Below are 22,504 nucleotides of genomic sequence, written 5' to 3'. Positions count from 1 at the left end.
GCAGAAGCAGTAAAGGTTACTTTGTGTTCTCCCTTTAATGTGATTCCAAGCTCTCTTTTTCTCCATGCCCCTTGTATTCGTAAATCTATTTTTCATGCTGGTTAACCATTTTGTTGCATCATTTTGTGGTCGTGTTTCGAGGTTAATCTTTAAAGACAAAACTGGTTATATGCATAGAAACGCACTGGTTTAGCCAGATCACAAACCTGGTTTGGCCACCCAAGTGGTGAGACACCTTGGCCAGAGCTGTAGACCGAGAACATTGGCGTAACCCATGATTATGGAACAGTGTTGAAAGGAAAACAAAAGGCTTAGATAAATCCACACCAGTTTTTCAATACTACACCTTTTTCCATACATGCTAGGAAAAAGCAAAGTAGGAGGGTGCCATCTTGAACTGCTAAACCTTCTCTTGCAAGTGACTGCAGACACAGAGCATGTGTGGTTGTAGATCCAGATCAGCTTCAAATGCCCATGCTCAATGGGATAAATAGTAGCAAGATGGTGGCCGGCTAGTATGCTATACTTCAGATAGTATTGGAGAAGGGAGAAAACTCCAGGTATACCCTTTTGTTCTCCATTGAACAGTGCTGCTCAGTCATGGGTTAAGCCAGGGATCCCCAAAAGTGATGAGCAAATCTGTCCCATTTTGCTTCGCCGAAAAATTCACAAATCTTTCAAAAGATTTGCGAAACGCAAAAATGTCGCGCGGCAAAAAAATTGTCACCCGCGACTATTCTTTTGACACGCGACTATTCTTTTGCCATCAACAACTATTCTTGGACGCATGACTATTCTTTTGACGCCCGTTACTATTCTTGCGCCAATTTTTGGACGTGTGGCGACTTTTACTGCTGCAAATTTTTTCATACGTTTCGCAAAACAATCCGCCAATGTCAAAATTTGCCGCAAATCCATGCCTGGCGAAACATTTCGCCCATAAATAAGCTGCTGGCTTATTTTTTGTTGGGGGCTTCGCACATGCTCCTTCTGCCTAATCATGCTTCACTTCCTTTGCCACAGCCATTAGGCGGGCGGGAGGTATTTTTCTTTTTTACTTTCCAGCCGCCAGCTGGAGCCTTACCAAGGCAATTAATGGCATTGCACTTGCACACTTCAGCAACTTTTTGTGTTTGATTTGTGCACCCTGGATAGGTGTCATAGTCCTCTGGGCATGACCCTAGACCAAGACTTGGTGGTTCTCACCCTAGCTTCAGCGAAGGTGGATCTGCCTGCACATGCTGTTCATTGGCGAAAGCCTTGGACACATGAGCATCGGAGCCCATGCCTTCGGGTTGGTCTCACAGGCGATGATTCAAACATCTCTGTCTTTTGCTCAGTGCTGGAGGCAATAACCGCATTTTATCTGTATTCCTGTGGTTTGATTACAAGGTAGTATCAGCAAGCCAAAATTACACTGTAATCTCCCTATGTTAGATAACAGCAAGATGGCTGATAGAGCGCTGGCTGGTAGGAGTATCACTGAAGCATCCTTTTACATCTGTAACGGATTTGGGCTGCCTAGCGTGGAAAGCCAGAGAGAGCAGTCATGAGGTTTTTATATAAAGTCTACAAGCCCCTAAGTTTTGGAGTGTGGTTTATGGATTATCTGCCAACATGCATGCGTAACCAAGGGGAAGAATATGTGCCCATTATAAACCTGTCATCTATGTATAAATGACGAAGGGTGGGTTTGTCTTTCCCAAACATTGTTACTCTCACCTTAGAGTTGCTATTCGTAGTTTCAAAACATTATATACAAAGCATTTGTGCATGTCTTTTCTTGAAGCTATTGTGAAGGTGAAGAGAGCCCTGCCCAAAAGAGCTTACAATCTACTACACCTGCTATTGACTAGGTGGTAAGTACAGGGTGCCCTTAATGCACTCCGCCCACCTGTGACATCACAGACATGTGTAAGGCATGTTATAACAATGACCTGCTTGCATGACTCCCCAAATTGACACATGGTTTGCTGCCATGTTCTTGTCTAGACAAGCAGATCTTTCCATGTATGACCACATTGTTTAGCAAGTTTATAAAGCTAGGTTATGCCTTTCAATGAACTTTTACAATGTTATAGATGGACCTTTTTTTAGCAACATTTCCAAGGAGCTGGTTGCCAGGGTCACTGACCCTCATAACCATAACCCTTTCTTTCCAGGTCATCTTCTAGTCATCTACCCTTCCAAACTGCAGCCTGGTTGGCTGCCTTGGATAATAATATATTTAAAGAATTGCAATTATTGTAGATGTTTCATGAATGTATGTATGTATATCTTTATTTATAAAGTGCTACTTATGTATTCAGCGCTGTACAGTAGAATACATAAATACAAACAGGGGGTTATTAAGATAATAATAGATAAATACACAGTATAACAATAAATACAGATAAATACAAGATACAGTTGCAACAAGTTAAGAGTCAAAGACAAAAGAGGATGGAGGTCCCTGCCCCGTAGAGCTTACAATCAATATGAATCTATATGAATACTGCAGTCTACATTTTATTAAATATAAGCACTTTCCCTTTAAACTCCCTACTTTTCTGGCTGATAAACACTGTAATACCTTTAATAATGTGGCTAATTAAGCAATTAAACCTTTCAAATTGCAGAGTAGGTCCATAAAAACCATTACTTATTGGCGTATTTGGCTCTTCTTAATTGTATACAAGATCTAAAAGCCTATTGCAAGAGAAGAAAGTCTAATGTTTACCACAGACAGGAAGATTGGCTCTCTCCGGGTTGCAAAGGGAATTGCTGGAATTTTATAATATATCACAACTCGATTCCTTTCCAGGGAATGATCAACCCGAAATGTTTCCATTATTTTTCTTAGCAAATTTCCTACTGACCCATTAGATGTGACTGGCCCATTTTTCAAAAGTAGCATAAAAATACTTCTCCGCGTTGATCGTAACTCTCCAGCTGAACGGACCATCAATGTGGGAAAGAAATTCACAACAAGACATTCCTGAACAAGACATTATGCTATCCGAAGAGAGAAAGAGAGCTTCCTTCCCCACTGTGAGACAACTCAATCCACTTCATATATGTTTTATGAGGTTGTAATAAAACAAAGTTATTTTGAGAGGGGGGAGCATATGTTCAACTGATTTTCATCTGTCCTCATTGAATCTGAAGGTGGTGTTTTAAAAGGACCACAGGGACAGAACTAGGGCCCCAAAGGGGAGGCGATGGCACATAATAAGAAGGTTAAACACCACCTTGAAACATATTCCATCCAACTCTACTTAAATAAAGGGGGCAGGTCCATTTGCACATTGTTGGTGGATACCAGGGTTCTACCAGAAAACCTTCTCATATCTCCTTTATACTCTTATCTGCCCTTCTCTCTGTGGAATAGGCAAGATAAAGACTTAAAAGCTCAGATGGTTGGGTGAGAAGGAGGGCCCACTGGGAGTTTTCCTGGTACCCTGGTGGGCCATTCGAACACTACATATACACTTCACTGAGCAAAATGGTATTTTCATCTTGTGATAAGCATGTAATGATTCCAAACCCTACCACCAGGTAAGCCTCATATGGAGCTTACACAGAGACGGAGCAGACCATGTTACAAAGGTTATATTATATGTCATGAGTCTCTGCCAAATAATTGATCTATATTTATGCTACAGCCATGAAGTTGTCTAGCAAGGTCTAAAATTATGGTGGAAAACATTACCTGGACCTCTGTTTCCATCCATTATGATACTGAGCAACAAGTTGTGGGTACAAATACATCTCTAAATCAAAGTTTATTTCAGTATCAGCCAAACCGTTAAGCACATACTGTATCTGTATCTCTATATATATAATTATGACAAATGTCAGGGTAAGAACACAGGTTGGTCTTGAAGTTCCCCAAAGCTCAGCAAGATGGCTGGATTTTTATTAAAGTATGCTGTAATTAAGTTTGTACCACCTACGTTGGAAAGCAAAAGGACACAAAATGGGAAAGACAAGAAGACCTATTTGTCGTTGAGAGCCCCAGACATTCCCACCAAGGTTTGGGAATCACTGTCCTAGAGGCACATTTTGTTATAACACCCAAACATTAGTATATCTTCCTTTGTGATTAGAGTTTAGTATCAGCAGGACAAAACTGTGTGGTAATCTCCCTAAAGTTGGCCATACACCTACACATCTTTGCCTATGGACTGGGCTGATCCAATCATTGGCCCAGGGGAGAATGTTTGGATCCTACTGCAGGCCTACAGATACTCATCAAGCAGGATCACATCAACTAGTTCTGACCAATGACCAATATGTTGTTCAAAACTCCCCAGTTTTTGGCCAGATATCAGACACCAGGATGGCTCAAAAACTGGTGACTTAGACGGATGAGTTTGAGCCTGAATCTTTTATTAGTCTGAGTACAGACCTTTAAGCTGTATTCCAAGATGGCTGATGCACTGCTGTGGATGAATTAAATAATGGTTCTATAAGTAGCTGGATCAGCAGAATGTTAAAGGAAAACTGTACCTACCCGCAGAATAAATACTTAACCAAAAGATAGTTTACATATGGCCTATGAAAGAATATTACCAAATTGGAATATATATATATATACAGTATATTGTGATGGTTTGTGTTCAATCCCGTTCCAAGTAGCCCCAAGCAACCGATGAACAGTTAGTATCCTCCATCCACGAAGAAGGCTAACAATATTTGGGATGGCCAGCAAGAACAACTGATTCTCCAGCTACTTCTTTTTAGTGTAGACTTTCCCACATCAATTCATCAATGGCTCTGTAGGGTACAACAGTAATAATTAAAGGAACAGTAACACTAAAAAATAAAAATGTTTTAAAATAATTAAAATATAATGTACTGTTGCCCTGCACTGGTAAAAGTTGTGTGTTTGCTTCAGAAAGACTACTGTAGTTAATAGAAATAGGTGTTGTGTAGCCATGGGGGCAGCCATTTAAATTGAAAAAAGGAGAAAAGGCACAGGTTACATAAGAAGATAACAGATAACTGTGCAGAATACAATGGGAATCTATGCTACTTATCTGTTATCTGCTTAGTAACCTGTGCCTTTTCTCCTTTTTTCAATTTAAATGGCTGCCCCCATGGCTACACAGCAGGGTATTTATATAACTGCAGTAGTGTTTATGAAGAAAACACACAACTTTTACCAGTGCAGGGCAATAGTACATAATATATTAATTATTTTTATACACTTTCATTTTTTGGTGTTACTGTTCCTTTAACACCATAAAAGGCACGATTAACACCAACTATTCCAACATAAACCTGCAAGTCATTTATCGCCCGCCCCCCTTCACTTGGGAAATTGGACTAAAGGAGAATGTGTGTATTTTTATGAATGAGCAGGATGCTTTTATATTTTTCTTAAAGAGTCACTGTTCCCTGCCAAACAATATTTTGCACAAAGTATGCTGGCATAAAGTATTGGTATCTGGAAATTAGGAGGCAGTTCCTGCGGAAATCTGCTTAGTACAGGAGAATGCCTCTACTCGCATAGGCCCATGGTATCTCTCTGTACAGGCTATGAGCAAACTTAGGGGGCTGTTCCTGCTGAATTGTGCTTAGTACAGGGGAATCCCTATGCTGCCATAGTTTTATGGTATCTCTCTGTACAGGCTATGGGCAAACTTAGGGGGCTGTTCCTGCTGAATTGTGCTTAGTACAGGGGAATCCCTATGCTGCCATAGTGTTATGGTATCTCTCTGTACAGGCTATGGGCAAACTTAGGGGGCTGTTCCTGCTGAATTGTGCTTAGTACAGGGGAATCCCTATGCTGCCATAGTTTTATGGTATCTCTCTGTACAGGCTATGAGCAAACTTAGGGGGCTGTTCCTGCTGAATTGTGCTTAGTACAGGGGAATCCCTATGCTGCCATAGTTTTATGGTATCTCTCTGTACAGGCTATGAGCAAACTTAGGGGGCTGTTCCTGCTGAATTGTGCTTAGTACAGGGGAATCCCTATGCTGCCATAGTTTTATGGTATCTCTCTGTACAGGCTATGAGCAAACTTAGGGGGCTGTTCCTGCTGAATTGTGCTTAGTACAGGGTAATCCCTATGCTGGCATAGTTTTATGGTATCTCTCTGTACAGGCTATGAGCAAACTTAGGGGGCTGTTCCTGCTGAATTGTGCTTAGTACAGGGGAATCCCTATGCTGGCATAGTTTTATGGTATCTCTCTGTACAGGCTATGAGCAAACTTAGGGGGCTGTTCCTGCTGAATTGTGCCTAGTACAGGGGAATACCTGTGTTTCCATAGTTTTATGGTATCTCTCTGTACAGGCTATGAGGAAAATGAGCGGGCTAAATTGTGCTTAGTACAGTGGTATACCCATGCATGCCACCTAAAGCCAAAGGCTGTTGTTGGGAGACATAGTTTACCAAAGGACAATATGTCTGAAGGTCCTACTCCATATATATAATTGGGGTCCTGGCAATGACTATTTGGCCCCAAGCCCAGCAACTACTTAAAAGACCACCCTGCCCTTAAGGAATAGCCATCTGTCTGGAAGCCGTACCATTCCTTCTCTCTCAGACGCAAGTGATGAACGGCACATCCTGCTCGCCAGTTCCCCCAATTCTCATCAATGCCATCAACACTCGGGGGGGGGGAACGTAGCGCACTGCCGTCTCCTGCCTACCGACCCTCTCAGAGAGCTTCCTCTCACGTCTTGCTGATCAAAAATAAGATTGTGTATGATGGAAAGAAAATCTGGAAGTGTTTATGAAGGCAGTTGAAAGAGTCTGCCTGCCCCGACTTTTGTGGGATTTTCTGATGTGCACCCTCCGTGCGCTTGATGTTGACCTTTGCAAAGCTAAACAGGAAGCCCAGTAGTAAAAGGGAGAGAATGTGCCAGTGTAAGCTCAAATAAGGTCCTAGTGTTCCCCCAAGCAGCTGTCTGTCAGTCCAATCCTCCAGCAGGCCGCTTCACTGCATAGCCGACTGAATCCACAGACAGCATGCAAACCATCATAAAACTGACATTTACACTCAGGCTGGCGGGTGGGGGGGGGGGCATTTTCTCCTACATGTTTCTTTTGAGAACAGAACTTTCAGAAAGCACTTTCCAGAATGATATAGATTTTGCTCTGTTGAGTTATACTGTTCTTGGCATAGTCTACTGTAATGTTGAGTGTTTTGAGTAGGCTGAGTGCTTTGTTGAGTTCTTCTCAGTGTTGTTGTAAGATATGGGTATGACAGAGTATGTATGATAGTTTTGGAGAGATTATAAGGGTCATTTACGAACGAAGGCTGAGCGGAAATTGGCGTATGTTGTTTATATTGATGCTATTTAGGTACTTGCTTCCCAACATGTTTCTTGACAGGCACTATTGAGTCCATGCTTCTTCTGGTGAAACGTGCCTATTGGGAGTTACCACCGCCCTGAATGTGCCAGTAATCCCAGGGTTCCCACAATGGGCGCTATCAATAAGGATAGTAGACTTGCGCTATAATAATCACAACCACCCCGAATGTGCCAGTAATCCCAGGGTTCCCACAATGGGCGCTATCAATAAGGATAGTAGACTTGCGCTATAATAATCACAACCACCCCGAATGTGCCAGTAATCCCAGGGTTCCCACAATGGGCGCTATCAATAAGGATAGTAGACTTGCGCTATAATAATCACAACCACCCCGAATGTGCCAGTAATCCCAGGGTTCCCACAATGGGCGCTATCAATAAGGATAGTAGACTTGCGCTATAATAATCACAACCACCCCGAATGTGCCAGTAATCCCAGGGTTCCCACAATGGGCGCTATCAATAAGGATAGTAGACTTGCGCTATAATAATCACAACCACCCCGAATGTGCCAGTAATCCCAGGGTTCCCACAATGGGCGCTATCAATAAGGATAGTAGACTTGCGCTATAATAATCACAACCACCCCGAATGTGCCAGTAATCCCAGGGTTCCCACAATGGGCGCTATCAATAAGGATAGTAGACTTGCGCTATAATAATCACAACCACCCCGAATGTGCCAGTAATCCCAGGGTTCCCACAATGGGCGCTATCAATAAGGATAGTAGACTTGCGCTATAATAATCACAACCACCCCGAATGTGCCAGTAATCCCAGGGTTCCCACAATGGGCGCTATCAATAAGGATAGTAGACTTGCGCTATAATAATCACAACCACCCCGAATGTGCCAGTAATCCCAGGGTACCCACAATGGGCGCTATCAATAAGGATAGTAGACTTGCGCTATAATAATCACAACCACCCCGAATGTGCCAGTAATCCCAGGGTTCCCACAATGGGCGCTATCAATAAGGATAGTAGACTTGCGCTATAATAATCACAACCACCCCGAATGTGCCAGTAATCCCAGGGTTCCCACAATGGGCGCTATCAATAAGGATAGTAGACTTGCGCTATAATAATCACAACCACCCCGAATGTGCCAGTAATCCCAGGGTTCCCACAATGGGCGCTATCAATAAGGATAGTAGACTTGCGCTATAATAATCACAACCACCCCGAATGTGCCAGTAATCCCAGGGTTCCCACAATGGGCGCTATCAATAAGGATAGTAGACTTGCGCTATAATAATCACAACCACCCCGAATGTGCCAGTAATCCCAGGGTTCCCACAATGGGCGCTATCAATAAGGATAGTAGACTTGCGCTATAATAATCACAACCACCCCGAATGTGCCAGTAATCCCAGGGTACCCACAATGGGCGCTATCAATAAGGATAGTAGACTTGCGCTATAATAATCACAACCACCCCGAATGTGCCATTAATCCCAGGGTACCCACAATGGGCGCTATCAATAAGGATAGTAGACTTGCGCTATAATAATCACAACCACCCCGAAGGTGCCAGTAATCCCAGGGTTCCCACAATGGGCGCTATCAATAAAGATAATAAACTTTCGCTATAATAATCACAACACATGTACAACTGCTTTTGTTTTGGCATTTCAAATTCACTGTAATTATGGGATAAATGTTGCATTATGGGTAACAAACATGGGAATTAGTGTCCGAAATTTTACTCTGCTAGGGTTGGACTGGGCTGGCAGCATAGGCGGATTTTCAATAAGGCTAGGGGAGGCTAAGCCTCCCCAAATCTGCTCTGGCACCCTAAAAATAAAAAAATAAAATACAAAAACCTGGCTCTGTTTCTGCGCTGTCCTGCAAATCTTCTCCTGTCCCTGCAAGCTCTAATCAGCTGTGCTCTGATTGGATCTTTCTTCTTGTATATTCTCCAATCAGAGCACAGCTTTCTTGACAGACAGTAAAATTGACCAATCAAGACACAGATGCAGACAGGGATCGGGAAATTTTGCAAACTGCAGAAATGAAGACTTAAAAAAGAAGAATCTGCAGACTGTAAGTTTACCCATGAACCAGCTTTGAACTTTGCTGCAGTTTTCATCCCACAGGTACTATACTGTATATGTTCTAAAGGCTGACCCACTAGCTGGAATTAAATTGTTTTTTGTCATCTGACATTTATAATATCCCTATCCCCTACCCTAACAGATGGAGGGTAAGTTAATTTTCCCCCTGACAAAGCTCATTGTGCTTTTATATATTTGTTATGGTTTTTTGCACATTCTATTTTTTTTTTTACTTTTGTCATTGTTTTTTTCATTTATAGTAAGTTACAGTGGGGCCAATGCTGTGTATCAGTGCCAGTGTTATAGTGCCAGGGCCTGAATATCTGCCATCAGTACCCACGCCCACGACAAATCTACCTGTTCGCGGGCGACTAATCTCCCCGAGTTGCTATCAGTTGCCATCCCACTGGCGAAAATGTAAGTCGCCAGTGGGATGGCACACACGGCGGCGCGATTTCGGCAAATCGCCGAAAATGCCTCGCGAGGCAACTTCGCGATTTGCCAAAATCGCCTGCGCAGCGTTTGCCATCCCACCGGCGACTTACATTTTCACCGGTGGGATGGCAAGTGGGGGAGATTAGTTGCCCGTGAACAGGGAGATTTGTCGCGGGCGACTAATCTCCCCATGAGCCAGAGCCCTAAAGCACTTTTCTCACTATAGAACTTATTAGCATCTGTAATTAAATCTGACAGCTACCTACCCTGGGGTGGCAGTGAGTCCTATGGATGATTTACATCTCCCTAACAGATCCTGCCCCTTTGTGACTTTAATTGAGTTAGAAGTCATACCGTTTAGTAATCACTTCAAAACCATATTTTCTAACGAATGTCTACGGATATAACGACCGAGCCGTTAAAATAACAAATCCCTATGGCTGTGCTTCTATCAGTCCTGAATAAATCCCTTTAAAATCACCGTTTCTCTTCTGTTTCTGCAATCAGGTCTTGTGGTATCTAGAAACACTAAAATCTGAAATCTCATTATTTTAACTGCCCTTCTCTTGCCAGCTGCATTCCTTTCATGGCTGACCAGAGCTAATTATAGTTACCTGACTCATAATTGACTCGCTTACAAATTTGAGGTCAGAAAAAGGGAGCCTTCTCCCAAGGGATTAATAACGCGGAGCTAAATCTCAAATGCTTCAATTACTGTTTTCTTTTTATTAATGCGCTCAGATATTCCGCTGAGCACTAAAACCCATCAGGCCGCTGATGTATGCTAAGCGCAAAGAAAAAAAATAAGAAATGTGACTTGACTTGACTTGAATCGAGGCCCAGTTCATAGAATTTTGGCCGGGTGTTGATTGGTTCGTCCGTCTAGTACAGACCCGATTAAGGCCATTCTGACACTTGTAATGAATAAATATTACAGTGATCCCCAACCAGTGGCTCAGGGCAACATGTTGCTCCCCAACACCTTGGATGTTGCTCTCAGTGCCCCCAAACCAGGGAGTTATTTTTGAATTCCTGACTTGGGGGAAAGTTTTGGTTGAATAAAAACAAGATTTCCTACCAAATAAAGCCCCTGTAAGCTGATAGGGTGCATAGAGGCTGCCTAATAGCCAATCACAGCCCTTATTTGGCTCCTCCATGAACTTTTATGGTGCTTGTGTTGCTCTCCAAGTCTTTTTACTTTTGACTGTAGCTCACGAGTAAGAAAGGTTGGGGACCCCTGATATACACAATATGGCCAAGGGATCATCTGTTTCATTCCTAAATGAAGGAGATTAATATGAAGTTTCCCCTCTTTTTGCTTTAATAGGAAGGTTCCCACTAGATGCTGGAACATTGTTGGTTTGGATTTGCTTCCATTCATCCTCAACAGTATTAGTGAGGTTGGGCCCTGATGTTGGGGGTCAGACCTGGTTCAGTCTGGGTTCCAATTCATGCCTTAGGGGTTCACTTGGTTTGAGATCAGGGCTCTGCACAGGCCAATCACATTCTTCCTCTCCCATCTCAGCAAACCCTTTCTGTAGGACCTGGCTTTGTGTAGGGGGGCATTATGGTGCTGGGACAGGAAAGAGCCTTGCGAAGCGGCAAGAAAATTTGCGAAACGGCGAAAAATTCACGAAACGCATTTGTCACTCAATTTTTTGGTTGCCCATGTCTTTTTTGTCGCCTGCGTATATTTTTTGTTGCCCGCGTATATTTTTTGTCGCCTGCGTTCTTTGACGCAACCGCGCCCTTTTTTTATGCGACCGCGACCTTTTTTATGCGACCGCGCCCTTTTTTATGCGACTGCACCCTTTTTGACGCAACCAATTTGACCCGCGACAAAAAACATTTCCGCGTGCCAAATTCTCATGGAAGTTTCACAAAGCAATTCGCCAATGGCGAAATGCGGAAATTCGCTGCATATCCATGCCTGCCGAAAAAATTCGCTCATAGCTAGTAGGAAGCACAGAATTAACAAGAATGTCATTGTACCTTGTAGCCTTAAGGGTTCCTTTCAGTGGAACCAGTAACCCTAGCCCAGAAACAGCATAGAAACAGCCCTAGACCATTATTCCTCCTCCACCATATTTTACTATTGACATTGGTAATTCAGGCAGGTAGTGTTTTCCCTAACACTTGTCAATCCCAGACTGTTCCATCATGAATATTTCCACTTCTCCAGAGTTCAATGGTGGTGCCCTACTCCAGCCAATGCTTGGCATTACAGATGGTGATGTTAGGTCTGTTTGCCCCTGATCCCCCATCAACCCCCATAAAACAGTTCTTGTTCTGACACTGCTAACAGAGACCGTTTAGAACTGAGCAGCAAATATTCCAACTGAAAACCTGGCATTTTAGTCAGGGTGTCCTGATCCTTTTGGCCATATGGTGTATATTTTAGTGTGAAAAAACCTGAAACAACTATGGACTCCCATCAAAATAAAAAATAGTTTGCTTGATCACATATTGAAACAAGCTGGGAGTTGTTGTCCAAAAACATGTGATGGAACAGAACTGTTAATTAGGGTTTATGTTGAGCTTATATGCTATATAAATACAAAGGAAACAGAAAGGCGATGTGGCCGTTTAGTTTGAAGTTTGCCACAACACCAAATACGTCTCAAAAGGAAAAAAAAAAAAAATCCTTGAACACCAAATCCGTTTCTTCACAAACAGCAAGTCTACATTAGAAAGAAGATACTGTTCCGAAGATAAAGGAACCCATTCCAAGTATGACCTCACAGTCCTGTCTAACTTCCAAACCAAAAACAGTTTATATGAAGGATTGCACACCGGCGTATCGGATCCTGTTTGGCATTGGAACTATAAAAAATAGAATTCAAACATGACATCACTTCAGAATCAAGGCTTGGATACAGAAAATGCCTGTTTGCAGTGGAGTTTCTTTTAAATACTACATTTTTTGCTTACTGTCTCATTTATCTTTAAATACAACCTGCGACTATCACTCATATATTATTTGGGATAAAGTACCCCCTACTGTAAATTATAAGGATATCAGAAGACAAGGAGGGGTTCTGTGACCGTATAAAGGCACAAGTCTGTGTTATACGGCATCATTCATGTATTATAAGGGATAATGTACCCCCTACTGTAAATGATAAGGATTTTAGAAGCCACTGAGGGGTTCTGTGCCCATATAAAGGCACAAGGCTGCAGGCTGAGTTATACAGGGAACTCTGAGTATCACTCATGTATTATAAGGGATAATGTACCCCCTACTGTAAATGATAAGGATATTAGCAGTCACTGAGGGGTTCTGTGCCCATATAAAGGCACAAGGCTGCAGGCTGAGTTATACAGGGAACTCTGAGTATCACTCATGTATTATAAGGGATAATGTACCCCCTACTGTAAATGATAAGGATATTAGCAGTCACTGAGGGGTTCTGTGCCCATATAAAGGCACAAGGCTGTAGGCTGAGTTATACAGGGAACTCTGAGTATCACTCATGTATTATAAGGGATAATGTACCCCCTACTGTAAATGATAAGGATATTAGCAGTCACTGAGGGGTTCTGTGCACATATACAGGCACAAGGCTGTAGGCTGAGTTATACAGGGAACTCTGAGTATCACTCATGTATTATAAGGGATAATGTACCCCCTACTGTAAATGATAAGGATATTAGCAGTCACTGAGGGGTTCTGTGCCCATATAAAGGCACAAGGCTGCAGGCTGAGTTATACAGGGAACTCTGAGTATCACTCATGTATTATAAGGGATAATGTACCCCCTACTGTAAATGATAAGGATATTAGAAGTCACTGAGGGGTTCTGTGCCCATATAAAGGCACAAGGCTGCAGGCTGAGTTATACAGGGAACTCTGAGTATCACTCATGTATTATAAGGTATAATGTACCCCCTACTGTAAATTATAGGATATTAGAAGTCACTGAGGGGTTCAACATAAGCCTAAAGAATTAGGTCATAAGCTTTATACAGTTTTATACAGATCAAGGAATTTTGAGATTTGATCACTGGGGGTACATTATTTCCTGTAACACATGTGAGTCATGTGACACATGACATCATTACACACTGATTATCGCCAATGACATCCCTATGAGGTGTTTTAATGGTCATATTATAGGTTGTCTATGCGTCTTTTGTTTTAATGGAACATAAAATAATTATAAAACAACTCATTGGTATATTTTGCCTTTTTTCGAGCGAGTTGTGCATTCTCATGTCTAAAACATTTAGTGCCATTTTTTTTGCTTTTTCCCCTCCGCAGAAGCTAAACACGCATGTTTTTCTCGCACAAGTTTATGATCTCCGTCCAGATTCCACTTTAATGAAGTAAATTGATTGCCCCGAGGCGCTTTTGTAAGGTTTTTGTGTATATGGGAAGGTACAGCTGGGAGCACAAGTCATGATGAACTGGCAAATTGTTTTGATTAAAATTTTCTGAAACCGTGTGTGGCTGGAGAAGGCGATCAAGAACCGTGCAATAAATAAACAGTTTCAGATGGTGCTTGACTGGCGACGCGGCTTTAGCAGTCGGGCAGAAAGGAAAGGGCCGTAATTGAAGGGATCACAGTATTCAGGTAGGTCACAGGCTTCCAACCAGGTGGGGGAATTTTATTTTTTTATGATTAAAGCATGATTAAATACTGGGCTGTGAAGCCTTGGTTCCCTTTCAGCCCCTCACCCAATTGCCAGTCCTTTTTCCTTCTACCTATAACATAGAGGGAGTTTACATAAGAGTCAGTGCAACTATTAAAGGGGAAATACTGCTCTGCAACAAAGAAGGAGGGAAAGGGTGTTCATACCAAACATTCTGGCTGACATGCCCAGGCAGTCCCTGTTTTCTGGGACTTGTATTCAAAAGATATTTAACTGTTAAAATAATGTTATGGTATATGTAGTCTCTACCTCTGTGTCCGTTAAGGTGGCACAGCACTAATTATGACCACTTTTTCTCATTCCAGCACATAGGTGATGAGCGAGCTCCATTTGTAGACATGGGGAACAGTATCACCGTTCCAGTTTGGCTCAAAACATATCCAGCCTCATTTGTCATTAGCAGCAAAGTATTTATTATTATTATTATTATTATTTATATCGATCCATCAGCTTACGCAGCACTTTACAGAATAAAAGGGTACAAAAGACAGAACAGTTAACGTGTACATACAGGGTCGGACTGGGGGGTGCAGGGTCCACCGGGGCCCTGCAGGTGCCCCAGACAGCCGTGTCCCCTACCCCCCCAGGGGCCCCCCTAACCCCCCCGCAGGGCCCCCACCCGACGTCCTCCGCAAGTGCGTATAAATTAAATGCATCAGGGGAGGAACAGTCGGGCAGGGGGAGCACCGGCAAAGGTCAGACTGGGCCGCTGGGGCCCACTAGGGCCGGGGCCCACCGGGATTTTTCCCGGTGTCCCAGCGGCCCAGTCCGACCCTGTGTACATATAAACAATTCACAAAAATGGGATACAGTTACATTTGGATGAGGATTGGAGACACTAGGGGGAGGACCCTGCTCTCAAGAGCTTACATTCTAAAAGAAGTAGCACAGCGGTTGCCTGTCCTGAGGTCCTGGGTTCCATTCTGACCAGGGGACGGTGTTCATGGAGTTTGTAAGTTCCTTCTGGGGTTGTTCTTAAGTTTCCTCTTATGATCCAAAAACATACTGCTAGGTTTGTATTGTAAGCTCCAATAGGCTGAAGAGTGATAAAACAATCTCTGTATAATATGTTGGCACTATATAAAGGGTAGGGGCTGTAAATTGCTGCCTTTCTAAAGTCTATAACAATCTGAAAGCAAGCTCAATGTCCCTGTTGGAAATCTCTCAGTTCATCAAGTCACCTCTAGTTTATCCATGAAAAGCCTTGGGACATATTGAGTGAAATAGCAGTATATTGGCAACACTTTTTTGCTCAGTGGAGTAATGGGTGTTCAACCCCCAATATCCTCCCAAATTGTGGATTTAAATCCGGAGCAAGTATATTGGGCAACAGGCCAGATAATCTTTTAGAAAAACTTTATTCACAAACGTAGGGCAAAAGTAATGTTTCCGACATCTGTGGGCTCTTTATCAGTGGAATCCAAAGTTCGAAAATGGCCACCTAATCCCTTTAGATATGAAAACATATAAAATACATTGGCAGGATTGGAACTGCTTTAGATGAACAGAAAATGATGTATTTTACAGGTTTCCTGGTTCATAATATGGCAACCACACTATTATCTAGGCAAAAGTCGTGTTTACTCAACAGAATAGACTTTTGACCTTGATACACTCTTTACAGCTAATAGAATAAAGAAAGTAGACTACATCATGGTTGGTGCCGCCAGCTTTTGGCTTACGGTCAACACTTTCAGCCAGGAAATACAGTTAAGATGGCTAGCAGGTCTATGGACAGACCCTCAAACCCTAATAAATTGTATTAAAAGGGTCACAACACACCCTGGAGCATTGAACGTTCCATATGCAGTTCCTGATATTCCATTTTACAAAGAAGCAGCATTTCAGGGGATTATCTGAAAAGAAAAAAAATACAGTCATTTCATGCATTCAGCTTGCTTTGTATATGCTGGAATAGAAGGAAGCGGAAAGGATTATGGTCTGGTTCTGGTAATGCTGCTTAAAAAGAGACATGAAGTTGACAATGACATCTCTCTGTCGTAAGGATATACACATATAGCAGCCCTAATGCCAAAAAAGAAGGAAAGTTGGAGCCATTAGAGCAGGGGTGCCCAACCAGTGGCTCAGGAATAACATGTTGCTCCCCAACCCCTTGTATGTTGCTCCCAGTGGCCTCACTAAAGGGGCTTATTTTTGAATTCCTGGCTTGGAGGCATGTTCTGGTTACATAAAAACCAGGTGTACTGCCTAACTGAGCCTCCTGTAGGCTGCCAGTCCACATAGGGGCTACCAAATAGCCATTCATAGCCTTTATTTGGTACCCCCAGGTACAATTTCATGCTTGCATTGCTCCCCAATTCTTCATACAGTTAATAAAAAATTGGGAATCCCTGCATTAGAGGAACAGGATTCTGAGGGGTGCTGGAGAAGAAAACTCAAAAACTCATCACCTTGGTGCCTGAGGGAACCCTAATAATTCTGGGTCCTTGTATCACTGTATTGATTACCTGTAGGGTCTACAAGAGTCTGCTGGAGATTATAATACAAATATTGTACAAATGAAAGATTAAAATTGAGACAGTGCCATAGTTGTGTGAGCTCACAATCTATACAATGGACTCTATTGGAACAAGGAAGGTCTGGATTAGGAAGAGGTAAGTCACTGACAGGCTCTGGGAAATAAGGCTGGTCATTTTGGTGTGGGGACTGGACCATTTTTCCCTGCAGGCAGTCAGTGAGATAAGCAACATCCTTCCTTTATTTAGTGTAGTTTGTATTTGATTGGTTGGGGTTATTTGTTTGCTGTTTTGTCCATACCTATAATAACAGCCTTTCAGAGGAATGCTTGCCAAGGGTGGGGCTTACCAGTCAGCTGATGGAATGTCAGTGCTACTGGTTGTGTTAATGGTCTCCTCTGGCAAGATGATGTAAATATGCTAGCTTTCTTATAATTGCCCACTTAATGGTCATCCATTTGGCAGTTTTAGCTTGGTGAGCATTCCACAATGTATTACTTTCTTACGTATCTTCTGCTGCCTGTTTCTCCATCATTTGTTTTGCTTCAGTAATGAGATAGTTTGGGGGTATCAGAAGGAGAATAACAAGGAGCATGCATGGGCTAAAGGAAGTGATGGTGATACTTGGCAAGATGGCAGCCACAAAGGTCGAGGAATTCTATACATTGTTACATCTGAATTTTAAAATGTTGATGGAATTGATTATGGCATTTTAGGATGCCATAAGGAGGACAATCATAGGGCATAAAACTATATATGTAACTTTCATTCTTTCATCATACAATGCAAACATTTTACTGAGAGCGTAGTAAAGTGGGAAATACTGGCAGCCAGATGGCCAGCATTCGTACAGTATGAACAATGTACAGTACACATCTAAATGGCAAGATTCTTTACATTTAATAGATTAAAATAGAAAGACTTTGACGTCTATCAATGTGCGTATTCAGGTGAGAAACATCCAGTCCTTATTTGGCACCATTTGGGTTGGACTGGTTATGTTTGGGGTTGTGGATCGGATATTTTGGCCTGCATAAAAAGTTACTATAACCTACTCAATTGTAGAATCAGGCTTGGAGAAGCTTTGAGTCTTGGTGGAAAGATGAATGGGTCGAGGAGAGTTTCACTGACTGAAGAATACAAGGTACATGTTTTGGGCACATTAGCCAACAGTTCAGTGCAACAGAGAGTTCTACTGGCAGACCTAATGGGAGTAGGGGGCAAAAAATATAACCCTGCTTTGGACATTACATTGAGTAATCTAGAACTGTGTTTGATTACGATCAACCTAAGGGGAGTAGGGGGCAAAAAATATAACCCTGCTTTGGACATTACACTGAGTAATCTAGAACTGTGTTTGATTATGATCAACCTAAGGGGAGTAGGGGGCAAAAAATATAACCCTGCTTTGGACATTACATTGAGTAATCTAGAACTGTGCTTGATTATGATCAAACTAAGGGGAGTAGGGGGAAAAACATAACCCTGCTTAGGACATTACATTGAGTAATCTAGAACTATGCTTGATTATGATCAAACTAAGGGGAGTAGGGGCAAAAAATATAACCCTGCTTTGGACATTACATTGAGTAATCTAGAACTGTGCTTGATTATGAACAACCTAAGGGAAGCACCGAGCAAAAATTATAACCCTGCTTTGGACATTACATTGAGTAATCTAGAACTGTGCTTGATTATGATCAACCTAAGGGGAGTAGGGGGAAAAAACATAACCCTGTTTAGGACATTACATTGAGTAATCTAGAACTGTGTTGATTATGATCAATCTAAGGGGAGTAGGGGGCAAAAAATAGAACCCTGCTTTGGACATTACATTGAGTAATCTAGAACTGTGCTTGATTATGAACAACCTAAGGGAAGCAGGGAGCAAAAATTATAACCCTGCTTTGGACATTACATTGAGTAATCTAGAACTGTGCTTGATTATGATCAACCTAAGGGGAGTAGGGGGAAAAAACATAACCCTGCTTAGGACATTACATTGAGTAATCTAGAACTGTGTTGATTATGATCAATCTAAGGGGAGTAGGGGGCAAAAAATATAACCCTGCTTTGGACATTACATTGCGTAATCTAGAACTGTGCTTGATTATGATCAACACCTCGGTCTGCCATTCTGTGCCATCCTTCTATCATGGCTACTCAGTTTACATATTTTAAAAACGTAATATTCAATAGCACTTCTAAAATATATGTTTCCTGGATTAATAGCCCTATTTAGCTTCATGTAGAAAATAAAAGTGCATTACAAAAAAAAGAGAATTTATCTAAGGGCATTATCCCTTTAATGTCATGTTTTAAACATGTAGAAACACTTCTTTGCCTTAAGAGGTATAGGACCATATAATTATCACTGACCCCTTTACAATGGAGATAAATTAGGTTGACAAATTGCCCTTATCTGCAAATAAGTGCCGTCCCATTGAAATCCTGTGTTATGTCAGGCTTTCTATCCTCCTGGCTTTCCAAGTGGGATCTTTGCAAGACTGTTAAGTTCTTTCCTGGTGACGCTAATTGCCCGTGCTGATGGATAGGGCATGATAAATGCAAGGAAGAAATGGAAGTCACTCTTTTAACAAGCTCTCGTGCAAAACTAACATTGGCTTTATCACTTCATAAATGTAATCCTCCTCTCTCAGCCAGGTACGAATTATCATTCTGTACATTTCTAAACGATTTTTTGCTCCAGGCCATGAACCGCTTAACGGTGCCAGATTTAGCACGCTTCATCGACTTTAATGGCCTATGTGTGAAGGATAAAGTAGTTATCTGGGGTTGTTGGGGTGGGGGGAGCAAATCTGACTTTGGAAATATAAGGGCATAAAACTACAAATGATTCCAAACAGTGACAGTTACAGAAATGTTTAATTTTTTGTCCACATGTAGTTTTTAACCCCTTGTTACCGGAAATTGCAATGTGGGTTTTACATGATGTAGGTCCTTAATACTGACCAGGTGACTAGTTAGCAGAAATACCTTTTGACCCAAATGCCCTTAATGAATGGAATATTTTGTGCAACCGACTGCGGCCAATTAAGTTTCACGTATTGGGCACAACTGCATCTGGAGTTATGGGGGTGAGTGCTGCATTAAGGGGTCCCAAAATGACACTCTAACCACTGCACTTGCATTCACAAATGCCCCCTAGAGTATCGGAGGTAACTATGCTCGAAACATGTTGTTAAGTGTAAAAACACACTCCATTCATATTTAAATGGTTTTTAGCAAACTTAAGGTATAGTGATCCTAATTGTGTAAAAACCACTTACCTGGAAAACCCATGGTCCTAAGCATTGTGGATAAAAGATCCCAAGTATCTATATATTTTGTTGCATGGAGGATAGCCATAGCAGATTTACCCACTTATTGTACAGCGCTGCGGAATATGTTGGCGCTTTATAAATAAATGTTAATACCAGTAATAATAAATTCAATCCAGGCCCTTAATTCCAAGGGAACCCAGCAGCCAGGGTAAGGAGGATCAGGGCTGGGCTGAGGCAATAAGTACAAAGACAGGGTAGATTCCAGGGCCAAGGAGTAATTATCCTCCCCATACAAGAAATGTGACTTCCTAAAGCACCCCACTTTTATACATATTTAAAAAGTGGGGGTGGTGGGGATTATCCCTTGGCTATCAGGTCCTGGGCATGACATACCAGATATATGAAAAGTTCTAGTATCATTTTGAATCTTGACTAAAAGAATTAAGTAAATAAAAAAATTGGGGTAAGTAGGGGCTCACTAGCATTTGGCTTCTCCCATCGCTTCCCTGTTTGAATAATGCATTCCGCATGGTGCACCGAAGCGATGAGCGAATTTGTCCTGTTTTGGTTCGCTAAAAAGTTTGCGAAACAGCAAAATACATATGAAACGCATTGAAGTCAATGGGCATTTTTATGTGCATTTTTTTTATGCAAAATGCATTCAAGTCAATGGGCTTTTTTTCTCACTCCAAATGCATTAACATGAATTGGTGCTTTTTTTTCCTTGCTTTTTTTTTTTGCTGTGACAGTTTAGCGGAAAAAAATTGCAGGTGGTGAAATGCCTAATTTTGCCACAAATCCATGCCTGGTGAAAAAATGTGCTTATCACTAGTGCACTAGGACAATCCAGGGCATCTGCAGAGACAGACCAAGGGGAATTGGCACCCAAGGCAGTACTATGTGGCCCTGCCTGCTCACTGCCACCCACTTGCTCTCTCAGCAGCTGTTCTGAACAGCCCCTCCCCCCCCCCCAAGGGCAGACTGCCCTCTGCAGCTCGCTTCCCCTCCAATTGTGCCCCTACCCTATTGCCCCTGAAGCTCGGCTGTCTGGTTTGGCCCTGCCCATGTATTACCTGTCCCCTGCCCCTCCTGAATACAGCCAATGAGGCAGTGGGAGGCCTAGTTCTTTGTTGTCCCTGGCAAAGAAAGGATAAAATAATGTATACAGGTATGGGATCCCTTATCCGGAAACCCATTATCCAGAAAGTTCCAAATTACGTAAAGGCCATCTCCCATAGACTCCATTTTAATCAAATAATTCACATTTTTAAAAATGGTTTCTCTCCATGTACTTGATCCCAACTAAGATATAATTACCCCTTATTGGGGGCAAAACAGCCCTATTGGGTTTATTTAACGGTTAAATGATTCCCTTTTCTCTGTAATAATAAAACAGTACCTGTACTTGATCCCAACTAAGATATAATTACCCCTTATTGGGGGCAGAACAGCCCTATTGGGTTTATTTAATGGTTAAATGATTCCCTTTTCTCTGTAATAATAAAACAGTACCTGTACTTGATCCCAACTAAGATATAATTACCCCTTATTGGGGGCAGAACAGCCCTATTGGGTTTATTTAATGGTTAAATGATTCCCTTTTCTCTGTAATAATAAAACAGTACCTGTACTTGATCCCAACTAAGATATAATTACCCCTTATTGGGGGCAGAACAGCCCTATTGGGTTTATTTAATGGTTAAATGATTCCCTTTTCTCTGTAATAATAAAACAGTACCTGTACTTGATCCCAACTAAGATATAATAAATCCTTATTTGAGCCAAAACAATCCTATTGGCTTTAATTACTGTTTAAATAATTTTTTAAGTAGACTTAAGGTAGGAGATCCAAATTACGGAAAGATCCCTTATCCGGAATACTCCAGGTCCCAAGCATTCTGGATAATGGGTCCCATACCTGTATATGCAATATTCTATAACCTCATACATTGCTGTCTAAATATGGCAGCTCCTATTCTTGTCTACACTGAGAATTTAGTAGTTATCTCAGATTCCGGTCTCTCCTTACTTAAAAAAAATTCTTCAATGAGAGTAAATATCCAGAAGACATACAGTTTGTTAACTTTTCCCTTGCAGGTTGCCAGGCAACAGCACTGATGCCCCCTTACCTGATTGAGCACTATTAAAAACAGAGAGCAACTTGCAGAGAGAATTCCCTTGATGTCATTATAACCTTAATTTGATTATACTGAACAATGGATTCTTTCACAAGGCTGAGTGGGTTATTTCATAGCGCAAATCTCTTTAACACAAATATTCTACAAAGCCAATGAA

This window comes from Xenopus tropicalis, chromosome 10 (genome assembly GCF_000004195.4).
Source record: "Xenopus tropicalis strain Nigerian chromosome 10, UCB_Xtro_10.0, whole genome shotgun sequence".
Lineage (NCBI taxonomy): Eukaryota > Metazoa > Chordata > Amphibia > Anura > Pipidae > Xenopus > Xenopus tropicalis.
This window is presented reverse-complemented; position numbering follows the sequence as displayed.